Source organism: Oryzias melastigma, linkage group LG20, assembly GCF_002922805.2.
Source record: "Oryzias melastigma strain HK-1 linkage group LG20, ASM292280v2, whole genome shotgun sequence".
NCBI lineage: Eukaryota > Metazoa > Chordata > Actinopteri > Beloniformes > Adrianichthyidae > Oryzias > Oryzias melastigma.
In genome coordinates this window covers 12,973,262-12,994,300 of record NC_050531.1, presented here as the reverse complement: position 1 = coordinate 12,994,300, position 21,039 = coordinate 12,973,262, and the positions used below count along the sequence as shown (strand labels likewise).

General features: G+C 38.3%; 1 long non-coding RNA gene across 1 annotated transcript in view; it reads left to right on the top strand.

Moving 5' to 3' along the window:
* Positions 1 to 20,124, top strand: part of LOC118600232 — a 103,054-nt gene extending 82,930 nt beyond the window's left edge. Inside the window, exons 8-9 of the long non-coding RNA XR_004949844.1 lie at positions 14,820 to 14,922; positions 18,856 to 20,124. This is a non-coding gene — a long non-coding RNA (uncharacterized LOC118600232). The remainder of the gene's footprint in view (positions 1 to 14,819; positions 14,923 to 18,855) is intronic.
* The last annotated feature ends 915 nt before the right edge of the window (positions 20,125 to 21,039 follow it).

Sequence of the window (21,039 nt, the reverse complement as noted above, 5' to 3'; positions counted from 1 at the left end):
AAAACATAAAAAGAAAGACCAGGCTAACAAACTTATTTGTTGCTGGTGGGATGTCTCCTGTACTTTTTAACTGTTCCATAAATTTCTTCATTGGAGACCAGCTGTCCTCCATCATGTCAACATGAGATGAGTTTTTCAATGACTTTGACTCCAGACTGTGTTTAAACACCAGTGTGATGACCGTTGTGGCTATAACTCCTTCATTAGGGTCCCAATCTCTGGTATTGACTCACTAGAGATGAATTATCCACCAGTGAAAAAAAATCAAAGGGTTTGAAATGGTAAATGGTACACTACGGTGGCCTGTAGAGGAAATCTATATTACAAATTGCTTTGGTGCACAGAAGCTGAACCTCAGATAGCTCTGTCTCCTCTGTGTCTACATCTTTATATGCGCAGTGGTTACTTGGTTTGTGTGTGGCATACTTTTTATGCCGCTCTTTTGGGGGGCGTTAGCTCCTTCTCGGTCCGAAAACGCTTGGAGTTTTATCTTGACGGTCAGCTTTGTGCTTGTTTGCATGCCGCTCAGCACGGGCAGACAGACAGATGGTCAGACAGACACATGGGTTTCAGTCAATCCCGTTCCTCTGCGTGAGTCCAGTTCAAATAAAAGTCATAGTAAACATGAGGCATGTTTTTGTGACTGATCATATCGGGCTCATCTCCTTCCTCTTCCTCAGTGTGTCACACACACTCACACAATCACAGTCATTAATGTGTTTACCTCAACTTCTTTTAGCGCAGAGTAAAAGATTTCAAACTGACTTAATGAGAATTTGAAGAAAAGTTTTTGGAAAAGTTTATTAGACTTTTTTTTTAATTTGTCTGCAATTTTTGTTTTAGCTCACCCAAAATGTTTACAGCATTAAAATGTTAACGGGTGACTTTAGTACTTTCTAATGTTTGAAAGTACAATAACAGGGAACATTTTAATCCCTGCAAATCAGTGTGGTGCCGGCCAACTGATTAAAAAGAAAAGCCTGATCCCTGGTTAAAATCTTTAAGAAAAAAAAAAAAAGTCTCAGAAAACTTCCATAAGATGTTTTTTTATTCTTCACTGCCAGAGGAAAAAAGCTCAAACTCTGTTTGCATCAGTTTAATGATCATTTGTGCTTTATGTTGCACATATTTATCTCTAAATGCGCCTTTTGAATTAGTAGCAATTTGTTTCCTTTACTCATTATGAAAGATGGAATACAAACTTCGGCCACGAATGCCAGTTAGACTCAGATAGTTGAAAATGAGGTTCTTGCAGGCCAAGTTTGTTTAGTGGGTGTCATATAGTTACAATGCAAAGCAGTTTTGGTTTTCAAGCTTTTTATTAATATTTTTTTTAACTGATCCAATTATTTTTATTGCATTTTACTTCTTTTTAAGTAAAATTGTGGGTTCAGGAGGTATTCTTTTATTCTTATTTCCTAACATCTACAGCTTAAAAATGAGCGAATTAAAGGGTTTAAACCATCTAATTGGACTTATTTGTACCATGTGTTTTCACTTTGCAAACAGTTACAATTTTAATTTCTTTTTGTGTTCATTCTTGAATAATAATAAGTTTTTTTAATCCTGAAAAAATCTAATAAGAACATTTTACCTGGTCTAATTAGCTTAAAATGACCTACGCTAGATCACTACACTTACACACTCAGAAACACACACACGTGCAGGTTTGATGATGATGAAATGAGGACAGACAAATGAAGCTCATTTGTTTAGATGAATAAGGAGAAGTGCTTCAATTGTCTGGCTGTTAAACCATGGAATGGACTTTGAATTTGTTCGATGCGTGCTTGTGTGCGGCGTCACCATCCCACACGGCTCATTAAGCTACAGTTCTTTAATTCATTTGAGAGATGGAATGGACAGCCAGGAGGACAAACAAAGCATGTTTCCTGTGTTGTCTCTAGACTGGCTCTTTCTGCTATGTCATGCTCACTTTCCTTTTTCAAACACTTTCTGAAGAAATATATGGGACCAGCTTGTCACACTATGAATTTAATCTTTGATTTGGTTGAAAAAAAATATATTCTCATTTTTGTAAATCAATCTTATTGAAAAATGTACTTTGAAAAATACTTTCAAGTTTAAAATATAATTTTATTTGCAACATTTAAGGGCTGACAAGATGTGCACTTACAGAAAAATCAATTTGTCTAGTAATTCTGTGTGGTTTGAAGTGTTTGTCCAAACTCTTGCTGATTATGAAGGAGTCCAAATCAAAACAAATACTTTTGTTAAATCAAGTATTTGCTGAGGCAGCATAAATTACCTGGTTACTGACAAAAATCTGGTTTACAACAACCAAGTTTTAGAGAAGCAATAAACTCATTACACGTATAAGCTAGGTAAAAGTAGTTGCAACATGTATGTAAACACACCAACTATATTTATTGCTGGATGTCCATCTTAGAGTTAGAATGAAATGCATTGAAACCCACTAATCAGGGTTGTGTTTTTTAGATTTTCTTGTGGCATTTTTCTAATGATGGACACCATTTCTAAAGAAAATTAAGCTTAAAATTGCATTTCTGAGTATTTCTTTACTCAAATTGTGGTGAATCATGAATAGACCAAAAAGCGAAGTTGGAAAAAGCTTGTAAGTGTGACGTAGAAGTATGGCAAGCCAATGGACATTTTTAGACATTACTAGTTAACTAGAAATCAAAAATATGTTTGACTAGTAAGCTAGTTGTACTTTTGGCATTACCAGTTAGGCTTAAAACACCCTGATATCAACGATATTGATTAAATGATAAAATGGCTTGCCATATAGAGGCTCCACTCTGATGCATCCACTTGTAGACACCTTTATCCAAGCACATCTTTGTTTTCCTTGTCTGAGCTGGCACCTGGCTCTAAACTGGATAGCTCGGATTTTTCTCGCCTCTTTTGTTGCACCAGTAATTTTAAGCTGTTAGGTAGCATGAAAGTGAGTAAACAGATGGATGATGGGAAGTAGGGGCACGCTTACTCCGACCCACGACTTAGAGCCAAAATTCTAATAAACTACTACAATTCCTAGTTGTCTGTGTTAGGTTTTATAAAACAAAGTTAAAACATTCTTTATTATAAAATATGCAATTATAAAAGAGCAAAATGTAGATTTTACAGTATTGTGTACACCTCACATCTATGCAGATAAAAATTAAAGTGGACGAGGGACTTCATCAAGCATATAAATGGTCAAAAAAAAGCAAGGCTGATAATGTGCCTATGTTCATGCACACCAGATGTCAGATAGGGGATTTTAGTAATGGGAGCCACTGATAAACAACCCAGCAGCATGCGTAGGAAAGAGTGTGATGAAAGGAATCGAGTAAAGGAGTCAGGCTATGCAGCAGCAGACGAAGGTAATTAAAGAAGCCATCATCAGCATCATTAATATGCTAGATCTGCTGTGGCCCACTGACTAGTCTAATGGAGAACATGTCATCATCGTCACCATTAGGGAGAGTGAGGACACACACAAACACACGCACGCTGTCTTAATGTTGGGTCACGCCATGATTACCACCATTAACCATAGAGTGAGAAGGCCTGCTTCGAAAGCCGCATACATTTTTGCAATCATGCACACACGCGGCGCACACACGCATGCACAAAAAGATCTTTAATTCAGACCTTGTGACTGATAAGTATGCATATTTAAGTGATTTCAGGCCTGTTGGGTCTTTTAATTAGACAGAATGAATGAAAGTTTTATAAAAATGTGTTTAACAATAAATGTGTTCATTAATTTGATGAGAGGATGTGCTCTGATGAGCTGAGTGGAACAGAGTAGTGTCTTGAATTCAGCTTTAGTGCTTTGATGATGGGGAGATACAACAACCAGAATCACCACATGACTTTATACCGATTTTATTCCCCCTTTTATATTTAAAAGGGTCACACATTTTGGTTTTTGTTACATGACATTTGTCCATTTAGTCAATTTTAGTGAAAATAGTCACTTTTTATTATCTTTTAATATGCAGTATTTTTTAGAGAATAGGTTGCATTTTTGTGCATAGTTTGGCCAGAAGACAAGACTTATACTCAGGTATGGCTTATATGTGTGTAAAGAATACTCATGTGTGTGGAAATATATATATATGTATGTATGTGTATATACATGTATGAATATCGTGCTTATTTATTAACACAAATTAATTAAACCTCTCAAAGAAACAGTCCATGTTTTGCCTCGGCAGCTCAGGCTTCCACGGCTTTAGTTAAAACACTTTGTATGGGATTATCCCGCTTATACCATGGTCACTTAAAAAATAAATAAATATTCAAGTGTTTTTTAGTAGTTTGATCTTGTTAGTTTTTTTTTGGTTTAGATCTTTTTTTCACAAAAAGCAGACTATTTGATTCATGATTCGCGCGTTGTCATTATAAAGGTGCACACTGAACTGAGCTTGACGCTGCAGCTGTATGTGGGAGGAGCTACCAGCTAATGCATTTAGGATTGTCGCTATAAGGAACGGTTTCTGTGGATATCTCAATTAGAATAGATGGAAGACACGGACGATGTTGAGAAATAAGGTTTATCTATTGTGATGAGTTCTAAAAAAATATCGGTAATCATGTCTTCATGTTTGAATTTATATGATTATCATAAGAAGATTTTCCCATTTCAGGGAGCCGTGTCTGTATGACAGCCGCTTCCGCAGTGTTTCTGTGTCTCTGTGGCTAAGCTTGAAGGCTGTCTGTCTCGCCTTAACCCCAGGGGGAAAAAATAAAATTAGGGGACCTTTTTCTTTAATGTCTTCCGAGACATTAAAGAGAAGTGAGCTTCTCAGCTGGAGTGAAAGGCGGCGATCTGTCTGGTGTGTATCCCGCTTTTGCTCCAAAGTAGACGGATGAGCTCTGCAAACCTGCGGCTCCAGCGGGTAAATGAAAAAGATGGAAGTTCAGGACAAAACGCTTGCTTTGGAATAATATTCTACCTGCTGATCGAGTCACTGAAAACATCACGTGCCTAAAGCTGAGTTCCTGATTGGCAGATGTGATGCGGCGGCCTGTCAAACTTCAGATATTTAAATTTTGGCAGCGCTGCCCAATTCTTGCATCGTCGCTCAAATTGAGCTGATCTTACTGTTGGTGTGTTTTGTACACACAATTTACACTTCTGGGTTAACACTTGACAAATTAAAAAGTTCAGACAATGAAAATGAAGAAAACATTTTCTCTGCAGCCTGTTTTTGTTCAGAAGCCGCATATTCTGATAATGGCCGTCATATCATTTATCTAGTAAAATATTTTGATTAATGGTGATTAGTCACAATCCAAAAGTGTGATTAATCTGATTGACAGAATAACTAACAATAAACGTCATAAATGTATATTTTTGTGTATGATTTTATATTGTGGTTATTCGCAGATATTAAGTATCACAATTAAATTTTTTCCTCGGTATATGTACGGTATATATGTCCTTTATTATAAGAAAAATGCTACAAGAACATGTCCAAAACACTAAAATGTTTTTTTTTCTTTAATCACTTCAATAAATTCATGTTTATTTAAGAAAATAGGTTAAAAAAGCAATAAATGAGTTTGGAAAGTCCACCTTCTGTGTGTTTTACAGTGGGATGTGTGGGTTGTAGGCTGGACAGATCAGCCTTAATAAAATAAATCTAAATGATAAATACTGGTCCAGAAACTGTAAAGATTCCAAATCCTTCAGCAGCATTGCAGTATTCGACTCATTTTCAGTTGCATGAAGCTGAAAGGACCAGTAGTACCCCCAAATGTGGTTATAAATGCATTTTGTTGCCCCTTTTAGCCCCCCATCATCTACTAAAATATTTGTGCAACAAAACCAATCTAAATGTTAAGCAGGTATGCACCCCCCCTCCCGCTGCTGCAGTCGAGCCTCCTTGTCCTGCTCCCTTTTTCTCTAAATGTCCTTCTGTCTGTCTCGCACTCGCCCCCTCTTCGTCACACACCCTTTCGCTGCTTCTCCTGACACTGGTGGAAACAGGGTGATGATGTGTAATTTAGTCCTAATCACAACATCAGACTTGCGCCGCGATTTACACCCCTACACCAGCCGAGCCAGTCAGACAGTCAGGAGGGAGATGTTAATGTGAGACCACAGGTAATTACTGTCATTACAGCATGCCACAGATTCTGGCAGTGTGTGCATGTGCTCATGCCTGTGGTTGTGCATGTCTTATTAGTGTCTTTTTTTTTTCCTTTTTAGGTTTTTGCTGTTTGAGCTTATGAAAGGTGTGAGTTGCTGTGTTTGTGCAGTGGCGTTCCTTACACTGAAATCTCCTCATAACTTTATTTAAATAACACATGTCAGTGCAAGTGACAAAACAGACAAGAAATAACAAAGAGTATCCAAATATTTATGGCACAACTAACAAATACGGTAACAATTGGTGCTCTATATGAGTTTGTTCCTCAAAATCCCATCATTTTAATACAATTCCACTGTTAATGTAATGTTGTTACACTGCATATATGGTAAAATGCAGTTCTTTCATAGTTACGATGCAATATAAAGTGTTATAATGTTCACTTTTTGAAATACATTTAGTAAAATCTTTAAAGTAGTTTCTCTGCAAAAACAGGCTCAGAAAAATAGGTAAAAATTCTGAAAATATGAACATTTTCTTTAAATAAGCAACAAAAAAAACTATAAAAGAAAAATTGTCTTATAAGAATTCTTTACTTTTTTAATAAAAATATTTCAGTTACCCTGCGCTCCCATGACTAGCGTTACGGCTCCGAAGCGAGCACCACAGTCTTTATGTAACTTTAGGAAATCCCACTGCAGACAATCACCTATGACCTCCGCGGTCTGGCCTCTGCCGCACTGTGAATCCGTTATTTTGGGCTCAAATATTTGCTGGACGCCGCACCTGAACCACAGCGAACAAGCAGAGGGGATTACTGTATTTCCTATATAAATGGCGGGTTGTCGTTTGAACCTACGTGAGTTCGGAGTTTTGCGAGATTGGCAGCAGAGGCTGTATCTAGACCGCTCCCGCATCACAGTTGAGCTGTAACGCTTGCCGTGTGAGCTTATTGTAAGACATATTTTGGTACATTAAGATTTACCAAATAACTTTCTTGGTAAGACTATTTGTCTCGCAAGACAGAATTTTCCTTGAAATAAAGGAATTTTTACTTACTTAAAATTCAGTTTCTGCAGTGTCTGCAAGTATTTGAAATGTGTCCAAGGCTAAATGTTGTTATTGATCCCACCCATTAACCTGACCTTAACCCTAATCTTTCCTCTGGTTGCATGTGATCAGTGCTAAAAAAAAATTATTGGCCATGTTTAGAAAATTTTGTGGAAATAGTCACTTTCTTATTTTTATTTTACATTGTTTTGAAAGACTTACAATTCTGAAATACTTAATTATTTTTTTTTATTAATTTGTATTTACTTTTAAAAAGTCACTTGGTCAATTTCTTTGTATTTGATGCAGGTTGAAATGATCTGTGCGGCTTGAAGGAGCCTCTGCCTGAGAACACTCTGTTTCATCAGAACATCCTGCTTCTGTTAGATACTCATCCCGGATGCTGATCTACACATCTATTCTTTCACAGTTACATGTCCTACATATTATCTGATGTTCTCAAACACAGCCATCCCTTTTTGACACCACATATTGCGTTTTGTCCGCCATGCCTGTAGGCTGAAAACTGGACAGAAATCTGAACAAACGGTCTCGCAGCCATATCTTAGTGCAACACGTCAATGCTGTATTCTAAATGTTGAGTCACGGGTTCCATATTAAATGAAAAAATTATTTCGACCTCCTCTCTTTCGTTTTTGTTTCTGTTCTACAGCTGTAATGCCCCTTTTTTCAGCTCTGTGGTGATTTCAGGTGTTTGTTAGGTACTTAGAGTAATAAAATGGAAATGAGCTGCTCCATCAAATGCACAATGTGCATCACTATGGTAACATAAAAAACAAATGCTAAAAAAGCTGCAAAAACTACTTAATACCAAAGTAAAACCTTATTTTTTTGGAATTACTGATCACATAATCATGTTACTTACTGTTATCTATTTTTAAAGCTTAAACCATGTTGTTTTTTCCAGATTTTCAAAGCCATATATATTCATCTCACACCAGCAGTTGATATTTTGACATTTTAGGTTAATCATTTGGCATTTATGGACCAAAATTATGGCCTGCATGTTGGAAACTTTTCCCATGTTTGTCCAAGTCTTTGTGGGAAGATGGGATGGTATATCAAGGTGTTTCTATGGCGATAAGGGTAATATGCCAGGGTCCCCGGAGTTTAGTCTTGGAAAGGTCCTGACTGATAAGCAGAATGAAAAAGTCAGCAGTTTGGCCAAGGCCATCCGGCCGCGGTTTTCACACCCATTTTTTTTTTCCCTTTCTCCAATCTCATCCTCGTCTATTGCAGCACTCCCCCCTCTCTGCCTCGTCCCTTCTCTCCTGCTAAATAGCTCACTTTGCTATTTATACCTGTGTCTGCAAATGCCATGTCTTTCATCCCCCATTATTCTTCATTTACCCACTTTCTCCTAATGTTTCTATTGTATCTCGATTGTGACATTTATTTCCAGATTTTCTTTTCTTCCCATCGACTGGAGCTTCACTTATATCTGATGTTTTAGTGTATTTAATTACACTTTTCTTTATCCTCGTTTATGCTACATTTGCCCTCAATATAGAAAGCGCATAACTTCCATCTGGAAAGATCTGTTTAAATAAAGTATTTTATTACATGCGGGGTAGTTAAAACCTTGTCATAAAACAGAGGAAAATGTATAAATTCAGGAACACAAAAGTATTAACAGTTATGTTTTACTTCTAAGTAGTCATAAAAATATTTTTTCTTTTATGGACATTGCATGACTGTCTTTTGCTGTTTAAGTCACGTCAGTTAAAGCGCAAGAAAATACAGTCACACAGCGCAACGCTTTGGCACGAGAGCGAGAAAAATGTCAACAATTTGGATGTCTGAGCAAAAGTAGGAACATGTTTTTAACTTGATCTTCTAAGCTTTTTCCCCTGTTTATTAAGAACTAAAATTTGTTTCTAATTTTTGTTCATTTTTATGACTCTTCTTAGCTTATTTAAAGGAATCTATGTAATATTAAGGACTGGGGTTATTGTGGTATTTTTTTATTAATAAATATATGGTTTATGATGGGTGTACTTTTTAAAGTTTTCACTTGTAACATATATATAATCTGGGTTTAGTAAGTCAATAAGTTAAAGAAAACTTTAATATTTTTTTTATTTAGTTTTTTTTTTTTTTTTTTAAGTTTCTGTTTTTATTATATTTGTTGTCTTTGAAAATTGGAAATTCAGAAAATTATATTGATTCCAAATTGAATATTTTAAGACTTTTCTGGTTTTTTCTTTACTTTCATCAGTTCAAGTGAAAATCCAACAGAAACACAGAAAAACTGTGAGTGATGTTTGTCTGAAAGGACACCACATCTATATTTAAGGATGTTTCAAAGCTACGTGGTCAGTTAAGGATTTTGTGTACAGTTTGCTTAAACAAAAGCAGGTCGACTGTTTTGTGCAAACAAACACATGCAAACACAGGCTCTTGATGGTAATAGGTGTTTGCCTCTCTATGTATATTTCTCTCTTGAAGTGTACGTCTGCACCTTCCTCCCTTTGTCAGCCGTCTTCAGGAGGTTAATGACACGTTGAAGGCAGAAGTGAAGAGACTGGTGGATCAGAAGGAAGGATATGCGGAACGCTTCAAGGTGAAGAAGTTCAGAGTGGGAAAAAAACAGTAGTTGGATTAGAAAGGGGGGAAAAGTATGTTTAAAGACTTACTCTGATGACAGTTGTGTTTTTTATTTGTAGCATTTTTATCATGATGGAGGACATATATAAATAGTTTTAAGATTAAAACTGCATTTCTGATTATTTCTTCATTTTAATTGTTGTAAATCAGGAGCAGACAAAAAAGTGCCAGAAAAAAATGCCTGAGGCTGAGTTGGTATCTGACTAAAAACTGTATGGATGGATAGCTCCAATATTGTTTGCCACTTTTCTTGCACTGGTAATGTTAGTTTAAAGTTGTAAGGGGCTTTAAGCTAGCAGGAGAAAGTGTAGATAAAGGGATGATGGGAAGTCACTTCACACCAACAATTCCGCTCACAACTCAAAGGCCTGCAGAAACTATGTCCCACAAAATGACAGGTATTTGATTTTGGCCAAAAATATTATAATCTTAACATAAGGGAATGCTGATCAAATGATCAAAAGATGATCAGAGTGGGACTTTAAGGTTTCAGTTTTCTTTTATAATTGTGTCCAGATCCAAAAGTGTGTAAAAAATTATAAATCATCTGTGTGGAAGGGAGTGTAAGAGAGAACATATAGGTGTGCGCGTTAGTGTGAACTCATCAGTTGATCAAAGTTTGGCATTCATCTCCTACAAAAGCGTCCCCTAACATGTTTCGCTCCTTTGCTCGCAATCTAGTCTGAACAAAGCTCATGATGATAAAAACAGCAGGAGTACCAACTTGTGAATGAAACACCCTATGGGCCTAGGCCACCTGTGCATTCTTGTGCACAAGTGTGTGTGTGTGTGTGTCTCAATCTGAATACGTTATTCATGCTGTGCCTTTAACGGTGATTACACTCCAATCAACTGCCTATCCTCTCCTGCTTGCCACCCCCATAGCTGTCAAATAGCATTCATCAATAGAGGGGAGATATATTTATTATGTTCATTAAGGCAACGAAAATGAATGTGGCACAGATGGGATTGGGTATCGGATGGAAGTGAGAAAGGAGGGTGTGACTGCAGGGGAAAGGCCGCTTGTGCGGGCGACCGGCTCCAGAAGGACTCCATGTACCGTCAGTGCGGACCCCCCCCTCATTAAAACACCTCGCCCTGTTTTACACACATACACCTTCTTATGTTGCATCCCCCACCGACTCCCTCCCTCCCGCCCTCCCCTAACGAACCACCAGACTCTGTTTCCAAAACGGATCAGATTTGTTTTGACTGGGTGAGGTTCCCAAAGCTTTTTAAAGCTGTCAGTCATTTTAATGATATCATTAAGGGGCCGCGACAGAAAGATGAATCGTTTTTCTTTGTCTTTCGCTCATAATTGCAATTGAGCAAGAGAGTGGGGCAGAGGGAGAGAGGCAGTTCATATACAGTAGCTGTACGCATAAGAGCGGTTTTGATTGAGCGAATATAATAACATAGAACAAGATAAAAACAGGGAATGAAAGCATCTTCTTTAGTGTCTCCCCATCCATTCTCTCTGTTTCCTCTCTTCTCTTTCTTTATTGTGGAGATTCTTAATTCATTTCATTATTATACAGCACTACCACCCCCACACACACAAACACTGACCCAAAAAGGAATATATATGAAATTCAATCATCCATAAGGAAACAGAGGATAATATTTGCATGGCAGCCATTTACATTCTGTGTGTAAATTTCATTACTAGTGGCAAAGGGCATATCTTAGCAGCTGACAGCTGTCTGCAAAGTTTGATTTCATCTGAGGCTGTCCTAAAGACAGTTCCTTTTTCATTTACGCCTTTCTTCTTAGGAAGATTTTTTATTTATTTTTTTACCTGCAAAAAGGTCTGCAAAATGTAAAAATGTCTAAATCAATTTGTTTTGCACAGAATCCCTTAGGTTTGCATATAGAAATATTATTTGTATTTTATCAAATTTAACAAATGAAGCACATTAATGAATGTGGTGTTTGTTTTTTTCTTAAATGCATTTATTCTCTTTTTTTATCAAATACACCAGAAAGGATGTGATTGTGTTCTTCTGCTCTAAAGAGTTTTATAAATATGAGGGGGGAGAAAATTTTAAAAAATCACTTTCTCATCTTATCTGCATTTTGAAAAAAACAGTTTATTATATTTGCAAACCCAGAAAATATAGAAAACAGTGGTAAGAAAATAATCTCTACAGATATGTGACTGCAGGAAGATGGGCCAGCAAATGGGCTTTCCACAGAACGGATGTTTCATCTTCCTGTCAATCCATACATGTCAGATTATCCTCAGTGAAACTCCACTGTTGGTTGTATACAAGTATGAATGTCTAAGAAGCAATTTTTTTTTTTTTTTTAATTTTTAGCTTTACAAAAAAAATAACATTTGTATATATGTTTATGTAAAAAAATAGAAGGAAAATAGCAAATTGAATGGCTAAAACTGTTAAAAACTGCTTGTCAATACTAATATTGTGAGAAATAATTGAAACAAATCAAAACTGAAAGAGATATAATACCCAAACAACTTTACTCAATTCTTAGAAACATATTTAAATTGTACCTCTAATACAGACATCCTCTATTACTATGAAAATGTATCAAAGAAAAGAATGGCATAATGAAAGAGTTTGTTGTTTGCTTTTGGCAACACTTCCTCAATGACATAATCTGTCTGGGGAAGCGCTCATAAAACATCAGGCTTTATCAGTTGCACCACTAACGATGTGCTTTCAATTAAGAGCAGCCAGTGATCACAGCAGAGGATTTGTACAAAACCACAGAACTAAAGTGACAGAGAGAGGGAGACTGTGTGAGAGGAGGAGAGGCAAGTCTTGCATAAAATTTACAGCTAAATGAGAGCAGTAAATAAGAAAGATGAGCGAGACCGGAGCAAAAAGAGAAAACCGTGGTAGTTTATTGCCTGATTTAGAGAGCATGGCCGCTTGGCTTTGACACTAATGACTGTAATTATACACACTGATTGGGTTAGGCTGCTAATTGCACTCATCCGTGTTTGCGTGTAAACACGGGAACATATGTTTACACAGGCGTCACGCCAAGCACCCAGCACATCGCTGCTCCCTCACATCGAGTTCATAAATCTCACACAGTTGTCTCAGCAGTGGTGATGATTCATGATCTGCTGAAGACCACATTACCATCTAGAAAAGAGCTTAAATCATCCTGGAGAATCAGCGGTTTGGATGTTTTCAAGGGCGGCTTGTGTTTCAAATTTGGGCCCGTGCCGTCGGTTCTTTTACTGTAGGGGAGGAAACTCGCTGCAGTCGGCTTATAAAGGCCACTTACAGTTTAAGAGATCAAAGGAAACTTCAGCATTTCTCTCATTAATGCTCTTTGTATCATCATTATGGTGTGAAATTAAAACATCTGCAAGGGTCATTTGCAGTTATCTTCAGTTTGTAAATGTAATTTTCAGGAAATGAGGCTTCTTTAAAAAAGTGCTTGCCTTTGCAAACCTAAATTAGTTGGGTTGACAGTGATACAGACCGCAGGCTGTCACTTGGTGTATATTTGGAATTGTAATACATTTAGTTTTCTTTTTTATGTTGTATTTTACAACAGAATATTAGGGCCACCATAGAAAGAAAAAAAGTAGATAAATAAATTTGAATAAAGTCTAGGGCTGAATCTGAATTGCTTCCCTACCCCTATGACTTCTCTCTATCCTTACAGTTATCAATCCAAGTTACTACTACTTGATCAATAGTCGCCGTTTATCAATGTTAGAGCGTATCTGCTAGCGCTCAGAAAATAGATAACATTGGTTTTATGGCTTGAAAAAGTCACAAAATCTATTAAAGTTTTACATTGATAAATAAAATACTTAGATTTGAATAAAAACGTATGTGCAGAGCACCCACGTAAAGAAATGTGTTTTGCTTTTGTGCCGCCAGCGCGATGCGGACTACCCTACCGGTGAACGGATAGCCAGCCATAAATCGCTATAGCTTCTCCTTAAAAAAATAAAAATAAAGAAATATAACCATATCACTATTTTGTATTTTTTTATTGAAGTCAAAAACAAGAGACAGGCCAAAGTTTTAAATATATATATATATATTTCGGTTTTTACATTTCCTATTTTATGCAGAGTTTTTAGGCAATCCTGTAAACTTTTTACAACAAAGTGTCAGTTCACACAGCATCTTCCTAGAGTTTTCTCTCCTTTTAAATTTTTTAAGTTGTGGCTAATAAGGCCAAAAGTTTACGCCCATGCGTGTCTTCGCTCCCCCACCATATCTTCAGAAACCATAATGCCATTTATTAGCGTTTCAATGAGCGCATGCATCTTCTCAACTGAAGCAAAACGGGACTGTCTTCCCAACCCCTGCTCTGATAGAAAATCCCAGCTTGCTCTTTTACAAGAAAATTAACATAGGGAAGGTACAGTGGTACTTTAATGGGCTAAGAAGTCTTCAATAAAGTATTTAGAAGGTTTTTTCAGAATGCTAACTGGACAGGTTCATTGGGGCATGAAAGAAAGAGCGTAAAGCGGGGGCAGTGAGCTCTTCGGCTCGCACAGAGCACCATTATCCACCGTCGTTAATTTAATAGTCATTCCTTAGTCAGCCCTGGGTCTGAAGATACGAGACCCTAACATTTGTTTGTCATTTCCCAAAACAGTTTTAATAAACAGTTAAAATCTTAAATGGCTTCTTGTACTCTTAATGTTCCCTGGCTGCGCTTGCATGTTTTTTCTTGTTTTATATGCACTTTCTTATATGATTTAATGATTTCTGGAGCCCATTTGCTCACCCATCTTTGAGTTTAGTAATAAGTTATAATGAAGATGGTTAAAATGAAGATGATGCATGCCATCTTTTTATGCTCTTGATTTCCTAGGGCATTTGACTGAGACAATATCTCAAATTTACTGTTAAAAATAGGTAAAACAAGTCCAAACTTAACATTTTTTTCCTAAGCTAAACTACACATTAAATAGTCTCAGTCTGCAGCTTTTTGAAAGTAAAGTTTTTCAGGTTTCCCCCCCCCAACTCTAGTTTTAGACATTGATGTCTAAAGAAAAAAAATTAAATTTTTTATATACTTTCTTAGATATGTGTGTTTGTGTGCATGCTTGCACTTGTCTTACAGCACTGAAAAGAGGAGTATTGTCATTCAAAGGCTCAACAAAACCAAGGACATGCATTCCAGACTGCAAAGCAACCTGGAGGCCATCAGTATGCTAAATCAACAAGTAAGAGGATGCACACACATATATAAAACACGCACGTACACACACACACATATACACAAACACCAGGCCTGACAGTCCTTTTACCCGACAGATACAAACCCAAACCCACACACCGGCCCACCTGCTGTTGAGCTCACACAGAAGAGGAAGCTTTCATGCGTCCAACTTCAAACACACAAGCACACTTACACAGAAGCACACACAGACATCCATTTCCTCTTCCTACGATAAAAGTGAAAACTGCAGCGGGATGAGGCGGGGGGGAGCATGTGTGGAAGAGGAGGAGGAGGTGGTGGGGGGGACAAATCGTATCGGGAAGAAGCGGTGACGTTTCTTTCCACTGGTAAATGATTTCACTTTCATGAAACTCAGAGAAAGATGTATATCAATACAGCCGTGCTGATGTCTCCATGACAGCATAGGGAAATGGCCCGCTGTGATAAAACAATGTGGGGGAAAAAAACACAGAGGAATTTTCTCTGGAAATGCTGACATTTTTTACTGTGTTGAACTTCACAAGAGTCAACAAATCACCAAAGGAGAGACAAATCAAAAGTACTCCTCAGCCCCCTCAGTTCTCCAAAAGGCCTCCAGGGCCTGGGGAATGGCTCACCCCACTTTTGTTAGTTTGTGGAGTGGCCCGGTGATTGACGGGCTGCGAGGAAAGATGGTGCTTGTTGAAGTTTTAATGTTGACATTAGTTGTAGGTTTGAGACAGAGAAGCGCAAAGCAGAGGAAGCGTCTGGCAGAGAGAAAGAGAGGGGTCTTCTTTAACAGGTCAGGTGTGTAAAAGCACTTCGTAATCTCCAGTGTGAATCATTACACACATCGATCCAACACGGACGATCTGCTCACACACAGGCAGGCTGGAGGGGAAAAGACTTGTTACCGCTGGTGTTTCTCACATGCGGGCCTTCACAGATGCATACGCAAATATCCCTGAATGAGTTAACGCGCGATGCGGCGTGTGATAAATCAGATGAGTGTCTCTTTGTCTCAGTCTTATTTACCCATCACACATGAGCTGCTAGTCGCTCACTCACACATGCATCAAGCATCCGCCCAACTGCCAAAATAATTTCATACAAACTTTTGATGTGTGACACAAAATAAATGAAATAAAAAGGGAAAAAGGGGCTTTAGTTAGGAGGTGTGCAAGAATTTCAAACATTTCAAAAAGCTCTTTCCTGCAGCTTATCTTCTCTGCCTGTAAAAGAAATATTCGTAAAATCGCTTGCTTAAATTTCATGCACGCTCTCTGTTTCGGGCTAATTTGAATCATTTGCATTAAGACTCTGTCTGTTCCTAATGCCCTTTTTTGTTTGGAGTGCACAGTCCTCACACACGTCCTTTAAAATCCTTTCCATTCAAACATATGCTGAGCAGTTCACATGTTGTATGTGAAGGCTGAGGAGACAAGCTGTGATTTTTAATTTCACCCCCCTCTCTCGCAATTAGAAAAGTATCAAGAGCCACCAAAGACGAGGAAAATTAAACAGGTCCCCTGGAATATGCAGTTAATTATAAATGTCAGACTCTGTGTTTTTCATCTGGAAGTTCTATTGCTTTTGGCGTGACATAAAATTAACGCACTGTGGGATGTTTGCTTGGTGCAGTCTGTAAATACTCTTGCGACAGTTTGGGACATACTGAAGAGATTTGTTTTTGGATCATCAAGAGGTGACGTTCTACTCTAATCAACTTGATCTATTTTAAAACAGTTCCAAGTGGTTTTGTAATTATGATTATGTCGTTTTAAGCCAAAACCCAACCAGCAAGGCCGAGTGGGCCCCATATGGTTTAAAAGTGGTCCAAAAATGTGGGCCCCTATTGGGTTTGGTCAGTTTCCATAGTGGCCACACCTGTATTTGCGAGCCAGCTGCCCAGTTGACAGCAAGTTGTGTTAGCTATCTACAGAGGAGCTCGCTAGCATGCTACAGCCGAGTTCCTTAGCTCACTACAGATGATCTTGCTAGCATGCTATAGCGGAGCTCGCTACAGGGGACCTAGCTAGCTCAATACAATGGAGCTGGTTAGCGTACTACAGTGAAGCTCACTAGCTCGCTACAGAAGAGCTTGCTAGCTCGATACAACTGAGCTTGCTAGCTCAATACAATGGAGCTCATTAGCGTGCTACGGTGAAGCTCACTAGCTCGATAGAGTGGAGCTCGCTAGCTCGATACAACTGAGCTTGGTTGCTCAATACAACGGAGCTTGTTAGCATGCTACAGTGGAGCTCGCTAGCATGCTCTCCTGTCCACCAGGCGGTTGGCTAGCGTAGCGATCCTATTCACTTAGTGCCCACTTAAGCCAATGTGGGCAAACACAGGTGGGGCTACCACAGAAACTGTTGAGAAACCCAATTGGGGCCCTCATTTTCTGCCCGCTTTTACACCATGTGGGCTCCTCTTGGCCTTGCTGGCTGGGAATTTAAAAAAAAATAACTGTTGTTTTCTTGGACATATTTTCTGCAGAGCGGCAGTACTTCATCAAAATTCGCCTCTGATTTGTGGGTGGGACTGTAGGTGGGGAGTAAGCTTTCCCTAAATTCCTGTCATGCCTTAATTTGCATGCTCTCCCGCTAGCTTACAACCCGTCACACTCCGAACCTAACATTAGCGGAGCAACAAAAACAGTTTTGAGCCAGATGCCTGAGAAAACCGAAGACGTACATGGATCTATTTTATCTACAAGTGGATGAATCTCAATGTAGTGGAGCAAGGAGCTTGTGGCCCGCTGTGTTTTTCAAACATCATTGTTTTTATCTGCTTCTGATTCACCACAATTCGAGTAAAGAAATACTCAAAAATGCAATTTTAAGCCTAATTTTCCATATTTATGTCCTCCAATGCAAGAAAAATGCCACAAGAACATGTTAAAAACAACAAAAACACAATTTTAGGAGTAGGTCTTCAGATCCTTGACTATTTTTAGTCATCAGATGTAATACATTTACTTAGATTTATTGTCTGTGTATTCATGCGTGCGTCTGAGTGCATGTATGGTGTCTGGATGGGTAATGTTAGCGGAAGCATCTGGAAATGTGTCTGTCTCATCTCCGTTTATGCTTTTCTCCCTCCTACTTTTTCCCCACATGCACACGCACAGTTACACAGACACATATGGCCAGACATGTCAATGTGGAATCATTCTTTAGCCGCTCACACACACACATACTCAAAACAGATGTGACTGAGTGCAGCTGTCACTACCCAGCTTGTCTCTTTGACTTTCCACCCTCTAATTTCTTATTCTTGTCTTTATCTTCCCATAGCTAATTATACATCATATACTCTTTTATCCCCCCATTACTATTTTCTAAGAAGCACTTTTTAAAAAATATAATTACCAAATTCCCTTTTGTGATTATAACTGCCTCTGAACTCATTCTCTTTTCTGCTTTTACCCAAACATCCTTGTTGGGGAAAAAAAATGAAACACCCTCAATTTAGCTAGTCTGTAATTGTGTTTCAGGGAGCCCAATCATGTTGTGACGATGCGTGATTTGTTTTGTGTCACGGATGATTTTGTGTCAAATCGACCTCTAATGATCGTTCAAATTGGTTGTTTTTATGTAGAAATTTCCTCCATGGCATGAACATGCAACCATTTCAAGCTGTGAACACAATACACTCCAGAAATCCTCTCACAATTTCCCAATTGCCTTTTCTGCTTTGACATACATGGAAGCAACTGTAAAAACGGCACTGGACGCATAATAGAGTCGGCTGTTCGGTGTCTTCATTTAATGAACGTCTACACAGTGAATACAAAAGAGGAACCGTGTTGTTTAAAGTTTCTTACAACTCTCCCTAAATACTGTTTTGCTCCATTAGCATTTTTCCTAGCATCACGCTTTTAAAAATACATTTCTGTATGTTTTCCGATGTGCATATGTCTCCCTGACTTTTTCCCCCTCTTTCCTTCTTTTAGTTAAACATCCTCTGCAGGGAAAATAAGCATTTGCGTAGGCAGCTAGAGGAGGAGAGGTCCAGGCGCAGACAAGTGGAACAAGAGCTTTCACTTCCACCCGCCTCCCAGCACTGCTCGTCCATCCTCCTCCCAGTCTCCCTCAGTACCCAATCTCCTCTTATCTCCGCCTCCTTTTCCTCCACCCTTGGCCTTCCTCATCTTCTGAGGAGCAAGCCAGCAGGCAGGAGACGCAGATGAGATTTAAACTCAAATCAAGCTAAGTGGACGTGGCGTAGACACATAAGGTGAGGCTTTAGGTGAATAGACGTGCGCCGTGTTTGGTCACAGAGGACGAGCGGGCAGCTGGCCAAATGAAGCCCGTGAAGACTTTGAGCGGTTATGACTTTTCAACTCTCAGCTCTTCACTGGGGAATATACTCAGAAATAGGTTGATGTCCTGTAGATCAAACTCAAGTCCCACGGTTCTATTTTGTTTTTGTCTTGGGAAAAATCTTGCAAAAACTGGAATATCCAACTATTATCAAGACATTTATCCCAATAGATTCTTTCACACAATCAGTTGATTGAAATGTCTTTAGCACCAACATAATCAGTGTGTCAAAAGACAGATATGACGGACAGACTTAAATGTCACAACAACATAATAATCCTCTTTTAAATGTTTAAAACTTGAGTTTTTAAGCAGAATAATCTCATGTGACGTCACACAAATTCAACAGGGCGGTGACGCATTCAGTCACAACATTCCACATCCAAATGGACTTTAAACATGGTGAATGACCTTCACATGACAAGTGACTGAATGCAAATTTTCTTAAGGATTAAATGTGTCCAGCAGTGGAGATGAATTGTTCTTTTTAGATGAATGATGGGCGGAACATCATCCCCAGGCTTGGTGCAGATGTTAATGTCAACTGCAGCTTCTGATTAAACTGCAGTCATACCGTGAATACGTTATGCCTTAAAGGTGGATCCAGGCTTTCTGCAGGTGAAAAATTAGAAAATCTGTTTGGGGCGCAAAATTTTAAGATCGTAGACAGTCTGGTGAGCCTGTAAGGTGAAAATGTTCATGCACACTTTTTTTTTCTATGGGTATGTTGCGGCGTCAGATAAGTAAGGGGGATGCAGGGATGGTGTATAGAGATTTTTTCTTTTATTTTGAAAGAAAGCTTCTGTCAAAAGTAAAAAATGAGATTTCACTTGAAAATGCAAGATTCGTTTGATATTTATGTATTTATTCACACCACAAAGAAGTGTATTATTCATATTTTTTTCGTAAAAAAAACAACAATCTAATGATGCAAAGTAAAGTCAAATTTTCTTTAAAGGATATATATATATACATATATGTATATATGTATATAAATATAAAAAAGTTTTGCAGCAGCTCCTATTTGGTTTTGATCAGTACCAGACAGGCCTGAATGGCTCTTTTACTGGCAAAGGTTGCAGACCCCTGGGTTAGTAACAGGTTAGTGTTGGGGTACAGGTACCAATCCATGACCCAAGGGTTGAGGGCCCCTGATTAGCGTATGCATTATTTCACCTGTCTGTGGCCCAGTATCAAGCGGCCTCGGACCGGTACCGGTTCTCAACCTGGAGGTTGGGGAGCTGCAATTTTATGGTAATAGTCAGCACGTCAAAAAATGATTAGTTGGGGACACCCAAAATGTCAAAAGATGACGCGGAGGGTCCCAAACCATACGTCTATATGTGACAAATTGTCAGTAAATATGTAGTGGCAAGACACACCAGGGCTCCTCTAGATATGCATCCCCTTCTCAACTGGAAAACCCCAAATCCGGCAAAACCTGTACGGGTCAAGTCCTGTAGACATTAGATCATCTATTAAAAGCCTTTTCGACTTGCGTAATGTATTGCAATTTTACATGCAGTTATGTTCCTTTTCCACATTTACTTGACTTTTTAACTTTTTTTATTTGTAATCTGGTTTTGCTATTGTATTAAATAAAACACTGAATTGTTGTTTGCTTGTGCAACCCCAGCACTGCAAGGCATTTCAATACTTTAATAGCTGAATTACAGAAAAATCCAATTCTGAAAAAGAAACCATTTAATCTAAATTTGTATAAAGTATCTTTTAATATCTCAAATTTACCATTTGAGTAACACTGGCACAAAATCACACAAGAAAGAAGCTTGCACAGATCTGAACTGAGAAAA